The sequence below is a fragment of the Schistocerca gregaria genome, chromosome 8 (assembly GCF_023897955.1).
Source record: "Schistocerca gregaria isolate iqSchGreg1 chromosome 8, iqSchGreg1.2, whole genome shotgun sequence".
Lineage (NCBI taxonomy): Eukaryota > Metazoa > Arthropoda > Insecta > Orthoptera > Acrididae > Schistocerca > Schistocerca gregaria.
This window is the reverse complement of record NC_064927.1, coordinates 94,270,044-94,289,702: the sequence shown is the minus strand read 5'-3', so window position 1 is coordinate 94,289,702 and position 19,659 is coordinate 94,270,044. Positions and strand designations below refer to the sequence as shown.

The 19,659-nt window shown below is 42.9% G+C and overlaps 1 protein-coding gene across 1 annotated transcript in view; it reads right to left on the bottom strand.

Moving 5' to 3' along the window:
- The window catches only part of LOC126284910 (popeye domain-containing protein 3-like), a 193,246-nt gene extending 176,061 nt beyond the window's left edge, over nucleotides 1-17,185 (bottom strand). The window contains exon 1 of the mRNA XM_049984172.1: nucleotides 17,072-17,185. The gene's annotated coding sequence lies outside the window, so the exon portion shown is untranslated. The remainder of the gene's footprint in view (nucleotides 1-17,071) is intronic.
- Between the last annotated feature and the right edge of the window lie 2,474 nt (nucleotides 17,186-19,659).

Sequence of the window (19,659 nt, the reverse complement as noted above, 5' to 3'; positions counted from 1 at the left end):
GACGAATTCTTTGAACAAACAGACGGCGTCGCCATGGGGAGCCCTTTGTCCCCTGTGGTAGCTAATCTCTTTATGGAGGACTTTGAGGAGAAAGCACTTGAGTCTGCTGTCTTAAAGCCTACGGTCTTCTGGCGGTACGTAGATGATACTTTGGTTGTATGGCCTCATGGCAGACAGGAACTGGAGAAATTCCTTCATCATTTAAACTCTTTACATGAGAACATCAAATTCACGATGGAGATTGAAAAAGATGGCATTTTACCATTTCTAGACGTGCTAGTATGCCGTAAAAACGATGGGTCATTAGGACATTCTGTGTACAGGAAACCGACACACAGATCTGTATCTCCAGGCGTCAAGCTGCCACCACCCAGCACAAACAGCCGGTGTTCTCAGTACCTTAATACATCGAGCGCATGTAATATCGGACGATGAAAACCTCCACGCAGAATTAGAACACTTGGAGAAGGTTTTTAAAGAGAATGGCTACACTTCACGCCAAATAAGAAAGGCCATGCGCAACTGTCATAACAAGAAGCAGCGCACTGAGGACGCTGATGACGACTTTAAATCAACGGCGTTTCTTCCATACGCCGGGAATATGTCGTCGAAAATAGGCCGATTACTGAAGAAGAATAAAATCAAGGTTATCTTCCGTCCATCAGCAAAGAACCGGGCCCTGGTTGGATCCGTTAAAGACGATTTACAACTGAAGAAAGCAGGCGTCTACAAAATTCACTGTGAATGTGGCTATGCATATATTGGCCAGACGACAAGAACTGTCCATGAACGATGTACAGAACATGAAAGATACACCCGTCTGCGGCAACCGTCAAAATCGGCAGTAGAAGAGCACTCTATTTCAATGGAATACAATGGAACAAAAATTTCAGCTCCGGTTTCCGGATTTTGGGATTCCGTAATCAAGGAATCAGTGGAAATACGTCTTGCCGATAATCTTATAAATCGTGACAACGGCTTTCAACTGGATAAAAATTGCAATCCTGTTATTAAAATTATACATTCACAGCGGAATAGACAGCGTCATTCGATACTCAATGACTAGATGATCTTTTACTTTCACCACCGAGGGCAGCACGTACAACTCGGCTATGCCGCGCATGTCAACACGTGCGCGAGAATCGGTATAAATACCGCGACTGCACCTGGGCTCTTCAGTAGTTGTGTACTCACCCGATGATGGCCGGACGTCTCTGGGCCGAAATATCGTGGCAGAATGTCGACGGGATCCGGCTGCATACCCGTAAATTATTAGAAGAATAAATACGCCGGGAAAATTTCAGAAGTTACATCACCTACATTAAATTTCTGTTTACACTTTAATACGATAGTACACCATATCCATAAGTCCATTAACATGAACATCGATTGGTCTCAATTTCATTATGTTTAACACGCATCCACATTTAGCCTTTAATTGTTCTGTTCAGACGTTCCATGATACTCGCCTTCAGGTGGGTGAATGTTGAGTAGAGATATATTCCATACCGCTGCATCATGGTCTTGAAATACCTATTGTAAAACTCTCCACCATGATCCGTTTGGAGGACGCTTGGGCATCGATTCGTCCCTATCTGCAACAAACACTCAAACACATCTGCAACATTTCTCCCCATTTTAACGGCTAATGCCCAGATAAATTTGGAATATGTCTCAATAATTATTAAATTATATTTGAATTCATTATTCTTATGTGAATATTACCTGATGTCTACAAGACCAGCCTGCCATGACTCATCCAAACCTTCAACCATAACGTGCCTACCACGTTACGTGTTGCGAGCTGGTTTGTGCAGTTCTCAAACTACTGCTACATTTATTCGAATATATCCCTATTTCTAAGCTCTGAAATTATTGAGACTACTTCATTGCCTGCAGTAGCCATGAGCTGTCATAGTCGATCTATTATGTCATTGGGGTCGCCGTAGTATGTATACTAAAGAAGCTGACTGCTTTTGTGTTGGATGTCAACTGCACCACCACTGCTACACTGACAGTCTAATATGGTAATGATGGTTTTTTAATGTTTCTATATTTCGCACTGCATGGGTTCCTGCTATCCAGTGTCCACTGGTCAGTTGTAGTATTTGACCATACATCTCCATATCTTTGAGTGAAAATTTTACTGTTTTTGAGGGTTTTCGGAAAATGAGATTCAATAGACATGCTATTAAAACTTCCTGGCGGATTAAAACTGTGTGCCCGACCGAGACTCGAACTCGGGACCTTTGCCTTTCGTGGGCAAGTGCTCTACCAACTGAGCTACCGAAGCACGACTCACGCCCGGTACTCACAGCTCTACTTCTGCCAGTATCCGTCTCCTACCTTCCAAACTTTACAGAAGCTCTTCTGCGAAACATGCAGAACTAGCACTCCTGAAAGAAAGGATACTGTGGAGACATGGCTTAGCCACAGCCTGGGGGATGTTTCCAGAATGAGATTTTCACTCTGCAGCAGAGTGTGAGCCTGCCAGGAAGTTTCATATCAGCGCACACTCCGCTGCAGAGTGAAAATCTCATTCTGGAAACATCCCCCAGGCTGTGGCTAAGCCATGTCTCCACAGTATCCTTTCTTTCAGGAGTGCTAGTTCTGCATGTTTCGCAGAAGAGCTTCTGTAAAGTTTGGAAGGTAGGAGACGGATACTGGCAGAAGTACAGCTGTGAGTACGAAGCGTGAGTCGTGCTTCGGTAGCTCAATTGGTAGAGCACTTGCCCGCGAAAGGCAAAGGTCCCGAGTTCGAGTCTCGGTCGGGCATACAGTTTTAATCTGCCAGGAAGTTTCATATCAGCGCACACTCCGCTGCAGAGTGAAAATCTCATTCTAGACATGCTATTCTTTGAAATTCCCCATCTTATACTGTTTTTTCATTGAAAGTTGCAGGCTGCACACCCAAGACATATGGTTTTCACCACTGACACAAAATTTCTTGTCTTTCCTAGCGTCGCTGTGACAGTTAATAAAACCAGCAATAGTATCATCATCAGCGTTGTGTAATTTCACTGAGACTTCATCAAGACATTCAGTAAACTTGTTGGCAACAAATCGAATGTTCGTCACACTGTGGTGATTTGTGATCTCCTATACACTGTGCCTCCCGCATCTGCAGTCCTTCGATTAGTGTGTTTGTTTAAATGAAAAACTGACTTTGGGTACAATGATTTAACGAAAGAGATCAGCTGAAAGTGGTTGCGTAGCAAGCAGTATGTGCTGCCAAGCCCTCCGTAATTCCCTTAAAACAAAATTCCAGAACTGGAGTCAGCGCGGTGCAGGGAAGACTTAAAGCCATCTCACACTGTCAGGGCAGGACGAGTCAATTCAAGAACGTGATCTCAACTCGCATGGCTGTCCTCAACTGTCTTTACGCGGGAAATGCGGTCTTCGCAAGATGGTTCTGAATTGTTTTTACGCGGGAAGTGCACATACACAACGCGGTAGCTTACATAAATGAATGCTGGCTTTCAAATTTGTACACAAATGACGTTCATCGGCTCAAACCGTTTGCAGCTTGTAGGGATAGCTCGTATATAAGAAAAGGAAGACAGAATTGCGAAAAAAACGTAAAAAAGTGTGTAGATCCGTAAACTGTCATTACGTGGTACAGAAGGGGAATTTCACACATTCTACAAGAAATTTGAGGAAGAGGAACCTGCATTTTATAAATATTTTAGAAATTCGAAGCACCAATTTTTTCATTTGATACGTCAAATTACACCCAAAATTAAAAGGAACATATTGTTATAATCTCTCTGCACACTCCGAGAAAAATCGGTTTGTTTAAGGACCAGTTTAGTTGCCAGTCCAGAGCAAATTTTTCTGCAATAGTCATATCTCCCTCAATATCTTTCCCTTCAGGATTTATAGGTTTTCTTTCAGTCTTGTTCTTGGCTTTTAATAAGTGTCTTATTTGAACTGGAGTTAATTGGCGAAATCATATAAATTTTGACCACTGATGCCTGCAAAACGGTTGCACACACAATCCAGACTGCTTGCCACCAACGCATATTTAAATAAACAACTGTGATACATTATTTGATGTATTCTTAAGAAAAAAAGCATTTTCTCACTTTGCAGTGAGTGAATATTTCAATCCATTACTTTATCAAACACTACAAACGCCTGACAGCAAACAAATTCACTCCCTTAATAGCCAATGAAACTGTATGCACAGCACTCTTCACTTTAACTTTCAGTCTTATCACAATTCATTTCATTGTAAAATGTTAAATTCCGGTATGTACAAAAATCCACTTTATAAATGCAGCAGAGATCACATAATTTATAATGCTCATGTAGCACAATTCAGATGCTGCCTCATTGCTTCAATTACTCTTTCATCATTCATTACAAAATTATACATTTAAAAGAAAGAAATAACGACACAAACAATTTACAACAAGTAACAAAAATAACTAATGACAAAGACTTAGAATAACAAGTAATACCAGTCACGAGAAGCACGACGAAACGAAGTAAGGAAATCAGCGCCTGGCTGCGTGTTGGGAGTAAATGACCTTCAGAGTCACGTGATCAACCACGGATGATGACGTCACCCGTCAAAACTGTGTGGATGCTGCCATCTGAAAGGCATTGCGGTGTCTTCTGACGAGACGTTGCCTGACACGACGGCCTGTGTGAACCGGCGTTTACCCCATCACTTGCTGAAGAAACCTAGCCACACTTGAATTACGTGTACATCTGGTACAGCCCTCACGACTGTAGACTAGAGATGGGTAGTTCGCGAACGAATGGGTGCAAAGGAATGGTTCACCAAGATGAACGACCGAGGAACGAATTCCAAGGAACAATCGGTTCATAGTCCACTTCGGTCGCGGCGATCTACTTATAATTCCCGGGAACGAGGAACGATCGGTTCATAGTTCACTAGTTCACTTCGGTCGCGGCGGTCACTTCGGCAGTTCTCGTTCCAGCCTCGGTCGCGTGCTCGTCTCAGTCTCGTCGTTCTTCGCATGGCCACCTGTCCCAGTTCCACTGCCGACTGCTCCTAGTTAGTTCAGTATCCAGTTTGTTTCGTTCACTGTTCTCGCCCGTTTTACATGTGCTACAAACTGTTCTTGCACTTGCATCCACGACCGGTAATCAAAAAGTATTTTATAGTCACGTAAATTACGCAAAAATTACGTTGAATGTAATAGGTACGTCTTTTCAGGTAACAAAAGGGCAAATCAGCTCACTTCATTATATCGATGAACAGCAGAAGACATACTTATAACAAGGCAAGTTTTTTTGTTATTCATATATTTCTTGGTTTCATTGACTTGATTTAGCAGCTAACTTTCAATAATTTGCTTAATTTTTAGTATAAGAAAATTCATATAAAACTATTTTCGTGTATGTTTCACATACAAAACATTACATTTAGGAAGGCTCTAATTATTTTTAAGTTTGGTTGTTTCCAATTTGCATTACCTGCGAGTTTGGTTTCATTGAAAAAAAAGTAGGTTGTGGGTCATTTTGGCTCAGTAGGAAAAGCGGTGTCTCTCCATTTGAAAAGACATATATTGCCATAAAATTGTATTTACTTATTATCTCAAAAATATTTGTTCAGAACGAGCTTTCAAACCAAAAACTTTATTACTCCGAACTTTATTATTATTATTATTGCTGCGTTAACTTTAATAATGCAACATAAAAACCTAAGTTTTACTAAGCGTGTGACGCAAATATGAGAAAACCACATTTTATTTTGTGCTTTCATAAAGTTTCTACTTCGCCTACGAACTCAGAGACGACGTGAAGTATGTATAGGGTGTAAATGATTATTGTTTACAACGTAGCATAGCTATGTAGTGGAAGCCGAAACGAAGATTTTGGTCGGGAAACAGCCACCAACAGAATTACGAGACTACATGAGCTATAGCCCACGCGCGTCGCGTGAGATTTTCATGTTCTCTTCTCCAGCTCTCTACACATCGTCATCGATTGTTTCGCAATTGTTGCTTGCATTAGCTTGTTATTTCTTCATTGCCTAATTATTACATGTTTGTCTGTTTGTTGTATCTGCTCGTAACAGGCAACACATCGTCCGTAATTGGCGAGCAGTCTGTACTCGGGGACGGTTTTCTGTGCGCCACCCTATATTATTTCCCTGGGATCAGCCACACAAGGCTACGGTTGGTTAAACGAGAGGTTCTGCAGAATCACAGAAATTACCTCTAAAAGCATGTAGAATACTGTAATGAATAAAAACTTTATACTGCAAGGGGGGGGGGGAGGCAAGTGCCCCCTCTTGCTGCCCTCCATCCTTCAGTCACCTACACTACAAGTTTTCAGTTTTTCATAACAACCATACACCAATCACAAATGAACGGTGAACGAGTAAAAATGAATTGTTCCCCAAAAAGAGCGATCAGCAGTGAACTAGTACCCAAGGATGAACGAGTTTGCCCATCTCTACTGTGGACGCCTGGTGGAGAAACAGACTACGTCGGCAGTGGTGCGTTGCGCCTGTGGACATTGCCCCCTCATCCCTCGCTACCCCTCACCCTCCAGCCCGGCAGACGATGGAGTGAGGCGCGCCCCAACGAGCAGCTGTAGCGGACTGCCGCTCACGATACTGGCGTAGACGCGCCCCTAATTAGCAGTCCTCCTGTTCCCCACGGGTCTCCAGGCCCTTCCCTTCCCTTCCCTTCTGAAACGTGGCACGAGTTGACGCGTACCGCACCTCCACTGTATGCGGGTAAACACAACAGTGATGTTTACTGCAAGTACCCGAGGATGAACGACAGTCTCGACTTTTGGAACACGATTCTGTATCTCTCCTTGTCATGTATTCAGAGTGAACATCAATTCTTTCCGTGGTTATAAAAATTTATTTCTAATGAACTGTGCTAGAAACATCCCTTGTATGCTTAAGTACGAGCAGCCCTTAGCGGCTCGCCATCTTATTTACAACTATTCATGACGTCGCCTTTCCGGATTAGATTTTTTTTTAAAATGTGACTTGTAAGTACTGCATCTCTTCCCAGTCAGTACAAACTTTAATTTTATTAATGTATTATATGCCTAACATGTTTTAGAATAGTTAGTTTAATTCTGAAGACGATGCTCATAATAACGTCGAAACCTGGTCAATTTTGACTTAATATTTGTGACCGAGGGCTTATTTGTTCTAATATAATTCTGGCAGTGTTGCTGACTCAGAGAGAGGGGGGTTGGGGTTGTTTGTGGGAAGAGACCAAACTGCGAGGTCATCGGTCTCGTCGGATCAGGGAAGGACGGGGAAGGAAGTCGGCCGTGCCCTTTCAGAGCAACCATCCCGGCATTTGCCTGGTGCGATTTAGGGAAATCACGGAAAACCTAAATCAGGATGGCCGGTCGCGGGATTGAACCGTCGTCCTCGACTCAGAGAGAGTAACGGCACTGTCGATAGCGTTCTCACAGCATTTCAACGCAGTCCACGGAAATCGACGTACAGTCTTTCTGTACAATTAAAAGAAAAACAGCCCTCGGTCACAATATTTAAAAGAATTAACCGAGTTTCAACACTGCTAGGAGTGTCTTCCTCAGAATTTAAATCAAAGAATGGTCTATATTCTATAACATGGTCACAGAATTATGACTAAAAACGTATGGAAGAGTATAAGTACGCAATTATCGTACTTATATGTCATTTATAAAATAATAAATATGCCAAGAGGACATTAGTCATAAAGATATTTAAGATAAAGAAAACTGTGATGGCAGGTTGCAACCTGCACCACGCAAGTAACGAGCAGCCCTTAGTGGCTCGCCAAAACAGTTTTCTTTATCTTAAATATCTTTATGACTAATGCCCTTTTGGCATATTTATTATTTTATAAATGACATGTAAGTACGATAATTCTGTACTTATACTCTACCATACGTTTTCAGTCATAATTCTGTGACCATGTTATAGAATATAGACCATACTTTGATTTAAATTCTGAGGAAGACACTCGTAACAGTGTTGAAAACCGGTTAATTCGTTTTAATACAGTGACCGAGGGCTGTTTTTCTTTCAATTGTAACTAATCACAGTCTCTGAACGTGCAGCCATGTACAAAATTTTTCTGTACTTCGTTCATCGCAAGAATAAACCTGACGCAAACAAAAGCAAACGCGAAGGGTGTTGAGCAGCTATATCACGCGTACACTGGTGTTGTTTCGCTCTTGGAAGTTGGTTCATCTTATGTGTTAAGATACCTTATTATAGTATGACTTTTAGATATTGTACTGTATTAACAGCCATCAATATTTTCTTAATTATAATTTAGCTATGTATTTTTTCTTTCAAAAATCGTGTACAGTCGCAGCCTCTTTATAAGCTAGTCGTGCTCTGATTGTCGCGCTGTTAACGCGTGCTGTGATAATGGCCAACACTGCTTCCTGCTTCGTAGTCAAATACGAGTGCGAACACCGTTAAAAATGGGGAGAAACAAGTGTTCTGAACGTTTTCACTAAATTAGAGGTAAATTAGCAGTGAAGTTTTTCAAGAAGCTGTATTCAGTAAAGAATAGGTGGATCTTGATGTGAAATTTGTGGCTTTAGCAACCGGGAAAGTAGCTCAACGGGTTCGTTCAGAGGAGTAGCTGCCCTGTCTAATTTAAAGAAAGTAGTGAAGTGTTCAACGATCAACTTGAACGGGTGTCATGTGACGTCCGTCGAGAACAAAAAATCGGTGCGTATGCGTCTAGTAACCGCGTAGCCTACTGTGTGGATCGCTTGTTCAAATCTTGCTGTGGTCTGTCTAATTTTCGTTCAGTTCGAATCGCGACGTCATTTAAATGTGAAAGTCATCAAATATATGCAAATTAAAACTTACTTAATCATCATTTTTACGAAAATTGCATGTTTCTCATTAAGTTTTGGCCGCAAAGTTGCAGTTTCCAATGCAAATATTAATTATATATATTTTATAAAACACTCTGAATAAAAAAATTTAAGTTGGGGAAAGAACAAACAGTTAAATTTTTGGGTGAAAAATGAAAATCAGATACTCTTTACTTGGACTAGGTCCATTGTTTTGTACCAAAGATGTGGTCTCACTCGACCCAGAGAGATACTCGTCGCAGAAAAATGGAAAACAATCATTTTCACGGCGTCGGGCACGCTGTACACATGCCGTATTTTCCACTTGTCAGATACCGCTTGAATCTGAACCCAATGAAGTTGCTCTGGAGCCAAGTTAGGGGATCTGTCGCGAGAAATAATGAGACTTTTAAGCTGCCATACGCACTGGAACTAATGCACGAAGCTTTGCCACAAGTCACTGCTGAAGGCTGGCGAAATGCAAAACAGCACTTCATAAAAGAAGAGGAGAAAGGTGTTTTCTTGCGTGGCATTCGCGGATTCCTTTGCTGGTCGCTTCGTTATAAACGTAGCAGAGACACTTCCAGTGCCGAAATGTATTCTCAGATTGGGATATAGGAGTTCAGAGATTACCCTCAATGGCTTCGATATTTAACTGTATAGAAGCTTCGTCGCTCTTGGCTCAAGCAGAAAAATTACCCTGAGTTTAATTTAGGAATTTTCATCAGTCTTGTTTCTAACTACAATATTATGTTAGCTAAGAACGAGAGCGTATTAACGTTTTCCGTCTGACCAGACCGGTACTTCAGAATCGTATAACCGGAGCTTTGCCGTATATTACTTAACTCTGTTTAAAAAGTAAAAGACATTCTCTGCTCGTCTCTCTTAACATCTTAACTGCCACAACACTCAGGATGGTAGAAAGAAAACACAGAGGCGATGTTCCTCATTGACAAAAATGTGGAAAACATCGTAATATATGGCAACTGGAAGACTTTTTAGGGTATTGTAGAGCGCTTGCAACAGCTAACCTGTACAATTAATCTCGTCTTCCCCAGCGACAGGGTAGCGGAAGTCTCAGTGTTTTATTTCGAAGAGCATTGTTCCGTCATTTTGCAATCATACAGATGATTACTGTTCCGGTGTTGGCCATCGCTGTAAGGTGCTGTTCACAACACGTGCGTGGTAGTACAAACAAAAAAGAGACACTGTTATCGTATTGGTGAACAAAAATTAAAAAATAAAACAAAAATTATGTGGAGAGCATCGCAGGATTTGGAAATATGTTTATTTGATATTTTACCGTAGGTATATGGTCATATTGCAGGCATGCCCATGCGTTGTTTGATTTTATACAAGGTTATTTGCGTGTTCTATACACCTGCCTTTTAAAAAAAAAACCTAAGAATTCCCCTCTTCGTGATAATCTACATGCACGCATTTTGGATAGAACGGTTATGAAAAGTATAGTAACATTCTTCTCATACCTAGATGAGGCTGTGCAAATGGTGCATATTGGAGACTCGTAGTCTGCAAACAAATCCGTGCACTGCTATGGCACATCAGAGACCATGTCTGCAGACTCCGGGGCGGGGGAGCCGCGTGGACCGTGACAAGGCGTCTGAGACGCTCGGGTACCCCGCGAGGCAATCAATCCGTTCAGAGTTACATCCGTTACTGAAAGCGGCAAGTTTGATAGCCCGAATTTCAGTCTGAAAGGCGGATTCCGATAATGGCGATACATTATAGAACGTAAGTCTGCGAGTTTATGACTTTGTGAATGGCTAAAACTTCCATGGTTTACAGTATCGACATGTATTTTTTTCTGTAAATACTAACTAAGTTAGTATTTCTTTATGTTAATATCTACACTCCTGGAAATGGAAAAAAGAACACATTGACACCGGTGTGTCAGACCCACCATACTTGCTCCGGACACTGCGAGAGGGCTGCACAAGCAATGATCACACGCACGGCACAGCGGACACACCAGGAACCGCGGTGTTGGCCGTCGAATGGCGCTACCTGCGCAGCATTTGTGCACCGCCGCCGTCAGTGTCAGCCAGTTTGCCGTGGCATACGGAGCTCCATCGCAGTCTTTAACACTGGTAGCATGCCGCGACAGCGTGGACGTGAACCGTATGTGCAGTTGACGGACTTTGAGCGAGGGCGTATAGTGGGCATGCGGGAGGCCGGGTGGACGTACCGGCGAATTGCTCAACACGTGGGGCGTGAGGTCTCCACAGTACATCGATGTTGTCGCCAGTGGTCGGCGGAAGGTGCACGTGCCCGTCGACCTGGGACCGGACCGCAGCGACGCACGGATGCACGCCAAGACCGTAGGATCCTACGCAGTGCCGTAGGGGACCGCACCGCCACTTCCCAGCAAATTAGGGACACTGTTGCTCCTGGGGTATCGGCGAGGGCCATTTGCAACCGTCTCCATGAAGCTGGGCTACGGTCCCGCATACCGTTAGGCCGTCTTACGCTCACGCCCCAACATCGTGCAGCCCGCCTCCAGTGGTGTCGCGACAGGCGTGAATGGAGGGACGAATGGAGACGTGTCGTCTTCAGCGATGACAGTCGCTTCTGCCTTGGTGCCAATGATGGTCGTATGCGTGTTTGGCGCCGTGCAGGTGAGCGCCACAATCAGGACTGCATACGACCGAGGCACACAGGGCCAACACCCGGCATCATGGTGTGGGGAGCGATCTCCTACAATGGCCGTACACCTCTGGTGATCGTCGAGGGGACACTGAATAGTGCACGGTACATCCAAACCGTCATCGAACCCATCGTTCTACCATTCCTAGACCGGCAAGGGAACTTGCTGTTCCAACAGGACAATGCACGTCCGCATGTATCCCGTGCCACCCAACGTGCTCTAGAAGGTGTAAGTCAACTACCCTGGCCAGCAAGATCTCCGGATCTGTCCCCCATTGAGCATGTTTGGGACTGGATGAAGCGTCGTCTCACGCGGTCTGCACGTCCAGCACGAACGCTGGTCCAACTGAGGCGCCAGGTGGAAATGGCATGGCAAGCCGCTCCACAGGACTACATCCAGCATCTCTACGATCGTCTCCATGGGAGAATAGCAGCCTGCATTGCTGCGAAAGGTGGATATACACTGTACTAGTGCCGACATTGTGCATGCTCTGTTGCCTGTGTCTATGTGCCTGTGGTTCTGTCAGTGTGATCATGTGATGTATCTGACCCCAGGAATGTGTCAATAAAGTTTCCCCTTCCTGGGACAATGAATTCACGGTGTTCTTATTTCAATTTCCAGGAGTGTACAATAAGGCCCAATGACTATATTGCAGATCCATTGTGGAGTGTATTTTGTTATGCCGGGACTTCAAGGATTGTAGAATGTATATTTTAGCGGCACCAGTCTATAAACACAACACATCATTCACTTGCCTGCTGTAGTATATGATTTTGCAACTCTATGGTTCTTTCTGTGGTAAAACTTGTTCAAAATTGTCCTGAGAACACATAGTTAGGACGTGAGTACTCATTACTTACACCTGGTCTATACACACCAACGCTGAGACCTAAATGCCGGATTGCGTATGTTGATATACTAAAGAGTTATGGTCTGTGCTGACGACATTCTTTTTATCATATGCTGACGCTACCGAAATACATGGCCTGCTCTCTTATCTTTCAGTCTGCGAAGAATTGTATACTGTGTCTATAGTCACGCTAAGAGAACATGATTAACGGATTAATAATTTTAATAGGATTTCGCATCTTAAAGAAGATAAAAATACAAAAAAGCGCCCGAGGGATACTTCATAAACAATGCACACTGTTTTTTTTACTTACACGTTTATTTTTTTCACTATCTCTTTAAAGTCCTTCAACGTATTCTCTCTGCTTCACTATGAGTGTATCTTAACGTCTCGAAAACTCTATTATTCCATCCAGGACACCCCTTCGGCTCGGGTAACGGTGGCAGAAAGAGAAAGACAACGACGTCCTCGCTTATGTTTTTCAACTGCCGGAAAAATCGAAGTCTGATGGTCTCATGTCCGGCCTGTAGGGGGAATGCAGCAACACTTCCCATCCGTTTTCGCGCAGTTTTTAGGTTAAAATATTGCCGATATGCGAGTGAGCATTGTTGCGATCCAGCTTCGAGCAACAGAGGTCGTCAAATCAATTTTTGAGAAAGGTTGCAATGTCCAGACTTTTCTGCTTCTCTTCAGTAAAACAGTGTGGGACACATCTCGCAGAAATTTTTCTCCTCTCCAAGTCATTTGCCAGAATACGGAGCAGTGATGTTGGGGGAATCCCCGTGGCTTCAGAGCGTTTCTCACAAGTTGCACAGCGATCTTCTTCAAGAGCATCTGCCACAAGTTTCACACTTCGTTCATGTATTGCAGTTTTTGGCCTTTCGGGTCTTGGATTATCGTCTATGCTCATACGACCGTCACCGAAACGATTAGCCCGGCGTGAAACACTGGTACAGTCCACTGTAAACTCACCACGAACTTCGCTTTACGCACGTCGGATTTCCAGTTTTTGCCGTGTAAAGTATCGATCTTAATACACAATTTCTGGTCTTCAGCAATCACAGTACCTAAGACCGCTGCAGGGTCCATTCCTGTCTCTCGCCAATTTTATGTTAGAGGATACAGCGAAAAAACAAAAACACATGCTTCTTCCTCAGTCACCCAACTACATGTGACGTAATTTTCATTGTTATTGCATCAAACAATCCATAGTAACACTAATCCGTGCATTATTTATGAAATGTTCCTCGTACAAGAATAAAAGTGGAAATATACTGCGAAACGCTATAAAACCTCCAATTCCCTGTGAACTGAAAAAGAGCGGTGGTCCTAATCTGTGACACCATCGAAGACCGCTTCTGTTTCCCATCACTTTCCTTTTGTCTATGCTGCAGACCACTCGTCGCCTAATAGTGTTTTGATACTCAATGGACTCGATTAGCAAAGTCGGCAGCCGGTTTCCAGCTGTTCAACATTCGGGTATACAGTGTTTCAGTCTCCAAGCACAGTTGATAGTATCAAACAAGTTGATAGTATCAAACATGTTGTGTAGTGAATCTATCACTGACAAGATGAATAAGCTGCACCAAGTATCAAGTGGAACTGCCTACAATAAGGTAGAGCTAGACACCGTTGTACACAGGTTTGATATCCGCGTTTTCGCACACATGCGATTTTAGTTTTTAAGTCCAGTGCTGCCATTTGTCAACTGTATGCTAAAGCTGTAATCCTTTAGCACATATCAACGTGCATCTTCTGTCGTGTTTGTCGAGATATTCAAGACAGTACACCTACGAAGATGTATTTATAACGTCGGATAAAAGGACAAGAAGTGTGTCTGTCGAGGGAAAGAATCGGGTGCGAAGTCATATTAAATTAGAAACAAAGTGAGAAGTTTTGGATCGCTGTGAGGAAGGTGGCCGTATTGTTGACATTCAGTGCGCTTAGGAACTTAGTGAATCAACTTTGAGCACTATTCATGACAATGCGGAATCCATCCGAAAAACTGCTCAATCTTCAACTAGAGTGACCAAATCTCGCTCGGAGGCGACGGAAAGAATAGAAATAATCTCAACCAGCATGACTCCCTGTAACTGCTATTCACGCAGAAGCATCACGAAATTCCGATGCAAATGATCCAGAAGCCATTTTGGGATGGAGGTGGACTTAATGATCCAGAAGCCTTTTTGGGATGGAGGTGGAGTTAATGAAACTAATTTTAGTGTGACGATGATAATGATCATGATGGTATGATGATGATTGTGTATTACAGCGTTAGATTTTTAAATGTATATTTTTGTTAAAATACAAAGATATTCTGCTATAAAACGTGAAACTAACGCCATATTTTACAAATACTGTGTGTGATGTCCTTAGGTTAGTTAGGTCTAAGTAGTTCTAAGTTCTAGGGGACTGGTGACCATAGATGTTAAGTCCCATAGTGCTCAGAGCCATTTTTGAACATATACTGTGACTCTTGATTTAAGTGAATTCTGTGTGAATGGCGATTCAGCAGAACGTAACCATCGGCATAACGACATTTACCTAGAATGGAACAGCTGTAAAATGAAAGTCAACAACGTGACGAGTGCTGCAAGTACTTACCACTTTAGTTTGTATGTAGGTTCAATAAAAAATTAACTGTACGATTTACAAACATTTAATAGATATACACAATATATTTACGTAATAATTATTCTGTTTTACAAAAAAGTGACCATCAAATAGTGATGTAAAATATTTTTAATGTCGTGCATCATAGCTTTCGCAAAGACATGTAGTTGAAAACAACAACCACAAGGTGCTAGGAGTGTTTATTTTTATAATTCTGCAATTACAGTCTACATCGCTGAACGACGTATTGGCTATAACAGCGAAATCTGTACTCAAAAAAATCACTTAGTTGGACAGCGCTTATTGCGACGTATTTTTACTACATTTTCAGAGAAATATATCGCTATAACATCCAAAGTTGATTCCTGTTTCAAACGTGTTTGCGGATTACTGACAACAATGTCGTGTGACCATCGCTTCCCATCGGGTAGACCGTTCGCCGGGTGCAAGTCTTTCGATTTGACGCCTCTTCGGCAACTCGCGCGTCGATGGGGATGGAATGATGATGATTAGGACAACACAACACCCAGTCCCTGAGCGGAGAAAATCTCCAACCCAGTTGCGAATCGAACCGGGGCCCTCAGGATTGACATTCTGTCGCGCTGACCACTAAGCTACTGGGGGCGGACGCTGACACTGTAACAATTATTTTCAAACTCTCGTTTTCTGCGGATTGATAATTTCAAATCAGACATTAAAACGAATGGATCGTAGAATGAGAAAGCAAACGAAGGTAATTGATTGGCTTAAGTAGGATAGTATATTGTAATATGCGTTACTGTATTTTAAAGATAAAGCCACTGGTCAAAAAAAATAGTATTGTCTTGCTGCGATTGTATAAAACAACCTCAAAATTAAATTCCAAATCCCCGACGGGGTCAGGGATTTTCTCTGCCTCGAGATGACTGGGTGTTGTGTGGTGTCCTTAGGTTAGTTAGGTTTACGTAGTTCTAAGTTCTAGGAGACTGATGACATACGCTGTTAAGTCCCATAGTGCTCAGAGCCCCATTAAATTCCAATATGCATTTTTTTTTGTTTGCAAAGTACAGAAGTGAAATAAAAGTGTATTCGTTATTGATTTTTTGTGGTTATGGGTGTTAGATACTGCCAATGTTTTAGGTACAGTATATCACAATTGCACAACATGTTAAAGAGAAACATAGGAGAAAGTGTAGGCCTTCGTAATTTATGCATAGAAAAATATCTTTTCATTTTGCTGCTGTTGATTAATTTTTGTAGCACAGTAACTGGAACTAATTTGTGTCATTCATCACTATTATACTATAAAGCACTTACAGTAAGTTTTAAGTATGCGCCTTACCTCATTCTTAAACAACACCATGTTCGACATTAATGAACAATTTATGTTTTGCTACTTCTTTCTTCACTTATTAAAGGACTTTATATTTTTCTGGCACTTCATTGCTGTATGTACTGCATATACATAAGAAAAATTTCTCTTGAGTCCCTCTCCACAAATACTGCATTGTACATGCTATTGGTGTACTACCTACTTTTTAAGGTGTTAACTCAGTAGCAGCCTAAAATTTACAGATACAACATTTTTGTTAAGAAATAAAGCAAAAACCCAGTTTGTGAGACTTTCAGCTATGGTGTCTTCGAGGTCGTTATAACCGGTTTCGACTGTAGTTTGAACCTAGAGGTGATCACCTGGCAGAACTCTTAATATTTTGCTTCATGAATTCCACATTTCTACAGTTTCAAAACGTAACACATAGATATTAATCTCCGTGTGTTCACGTGGTCTTAAAACAACAGCATGATAAACTGGCCGTGGTGTTATGTATGCCAACAACTTCTTTTCACATTCAACCACGATATATATGGCGTGTAGGAAATTTTGGAAATGTCAAATGTCTGGAACTACGATGTCATAGCTGTGTAACTAAGGTTGTTGACAGTTGACAGCGCACTTATTCGCTCCCACCTTTGTATATCCAGCCTCACAAATTCCGTGTAAGAAATTAGGTTCCTGTCGGAATTTGAATGACCACGTTGATATTTACAATTGTCCTAGAATCACATGCACCACAAGGAGATGGAGCGCGCGTCTACGAAGTGGGTACCACGTGCCTGGCACGTGTTCGGAGAGTGCACGTGCGACGACTTACCGCGCTGGCGGTCGAGTGTTGCGGCGCTCGCGCGGGAGGACTCGTCTCCTCCGGGGTGTCCTGCCGCTTGCCTCTCCACGCCGTCCTGCCACGGTCGCCACTCAACCTGTGGACGCTGACCGGCGCTCAGCCGCAGCGCGCCGCGTTCGATAGTGCCGAGGTTCGCCGCGCCGCCGCACCGCGGCAGCACCAGCCGCAGCTCACATGCTGGGGCCAGCTCTGACGTGATGCCTACATCAAGGTCCATGTTTAGGCTACGGCCACACTGGGAGATTCTCTCCTGAATTTAACTGATGAAAGGAGAAAATATAAAAATGCGGTAAATGAAGCAGCCAAAAAGGAATACAAACGTCTCAAAAATGAGATGGACAGTAAGTGCAAAATCGCTAAGCAGGGATGGCTAGAGGACAAATGTAAGGATGTAGAGGCTTATCTCACTAGGGGTAAGATAGATACTGCCTACAGGAAAATTAAAGAGACCTTTGGAGAAAAGAGAACCACTTGTATGAATAGCAAGACCTCAGATGGAAACCCAGTTCTAAGCAAAGAAGGGAAAGTAGAAAGGTGGAAGGAGTATACAGGGTGTTACAAAAAGTACGGCCAAACTTTCAGGTACGGCCAAACTTTCAGGAAGCATTCCTCACACACAAATGAAGAAAAAATGTTATGTGGACATGTGCCTGGAAACGCTTAACTTCCATGTTAGAGCTCATTTTAGTTTCGTCAGTATGTACTGTACCTCCTCGAATCACCGCCAGTTGGCCCAATTCAAGGAAGGTAATGTAGACTTCGGTGCTTGTGTTGACATGCGACTCATTGCTCTACAGTACTATCATCAAGCACATCAGTACGTAGCATCAACAGGTTAGTGTTCAACACGAATGTGGTTTTGCAGTCAGTGCAATGTTTACAAATGCGGAGTTGGCAGATGCCCATTTGATGTATGGATTAGCACGGGGCAATAGCCGTGGCGCGGTACGTTTGTATTGAGACATATTTTGTTTAAAAAAAAATCTTTATTTCAACAACAATAATAATTATACATAATAACCCACTCCCTTAGTTGATTAGTGGGCCTTTATTATTATACAATGATTATTACAAATATGCAGCTCTTAATTCTAAATTGTAAGTGAGCTACAGGTGTTTCACAATAATGGGCACTACTAATATTATTGTCTATACCTACAATTAAATACTACTTCTTATCACTAAGTTCTAAAATCTGCAGCGTCACATATGTGCCAGCAGAGAGTACAAACCTACTGATAACTGCCTTGCTCTTCGAGCTAAACCCGAAGAGCATGCCCCTGGCACTGGGCAGGCCAAGATGTTATTTCGCTGCAGTTTCCTAAACGTAAATATCCTAGTCTAATTCCTACAAACTAAGCTTATCCTAAGTCAAATCCGGTGCTTTCCATTTTGGTAGAGTTGACCCCTACTCCCCCTATTCCTGCAGGATCCCAACTATGATGGAAAGTCGGCCAGTCCGCGCACAGAACGAAGGTGTCCCGACAGGAAGACGTTCGAAGCAATTAATCGGCGTCTTAGGGAGCACGGAACATTCCAGCCTATGACTCGCGACTGGGAAAGACCTATCACGACGAGGGCATCTGCACTGGACGAGGCAATTCTTCGTGCAGTTGACAATAACCCTAATGTCAGCGTCAGACAAGTTGGTGCTGTACAAGGTAACGTTGACCACGTCACTGTATGGAGAGTGCTACGGGAGAACCAGTTGTTTCCGTATCATGTACAGCATGTGAGGGCACTATCAGCAGCTGATTGGTCTCGCGGGTATATTTCTGCGAATGGTTCATCCAACAATGTGTCAATCCTCATTTCAGTGCAATCCTCTTTACGGATGAGGCTTCATTCCAACGTGATCAAATTGCAAATTTTCACAATCATCATGTGCGCGTTGACGAGAAACCGCACGCAATTGTGCGATCACGTCATCAACACAGATTTTCTGCGAACCTTTTGGCAGGCATTGTTGGTGATGTCTTGATTGGGCCCCATGTTCTTCCACCTACGCCCAATGGAGCACGTTATCATGATACTCTACCTGTGCTGCTAGACGTATGTGCCTTTACAAGTACGACACAACATGTGATTCATGCACGATGGAGCTCCTGCACATTTCAGTCGAAGTGTTCGTACGCTTCTCAACAACAGATTCGGTGACCGATGGATTGGTAGAGGCGGACCAATTCCATGGCCTCCACTCTCCCCTGACCTCAACTCTCTTGACTTTCATTTATGGGGGCGTTTGAAAGCTCTTGTCTACGCAACCCCGGTACCAAATGTAGAGACTCTTCGTGCTCGTATTGTGGACGGCTGTGATACAATACGCCATTCTCCAGGGCTGCATCAGTGCATCAGGGATTCCATGCGACGGAGGGTGGATGCATGAACATTTTGAACATTTCCTGTAACAAAGTGTTTGAAGTCACGCTGGTACGTTCTGTTGCTGTGTGTTTCCATGATTAATGTGATTTGAAGAGAAGTAATAAACTGAGCTCTAGCATGGAAAGTAAGCGTTTGCGGACACATGTCCACATAACATATTTTCTCTCTTTATGTGT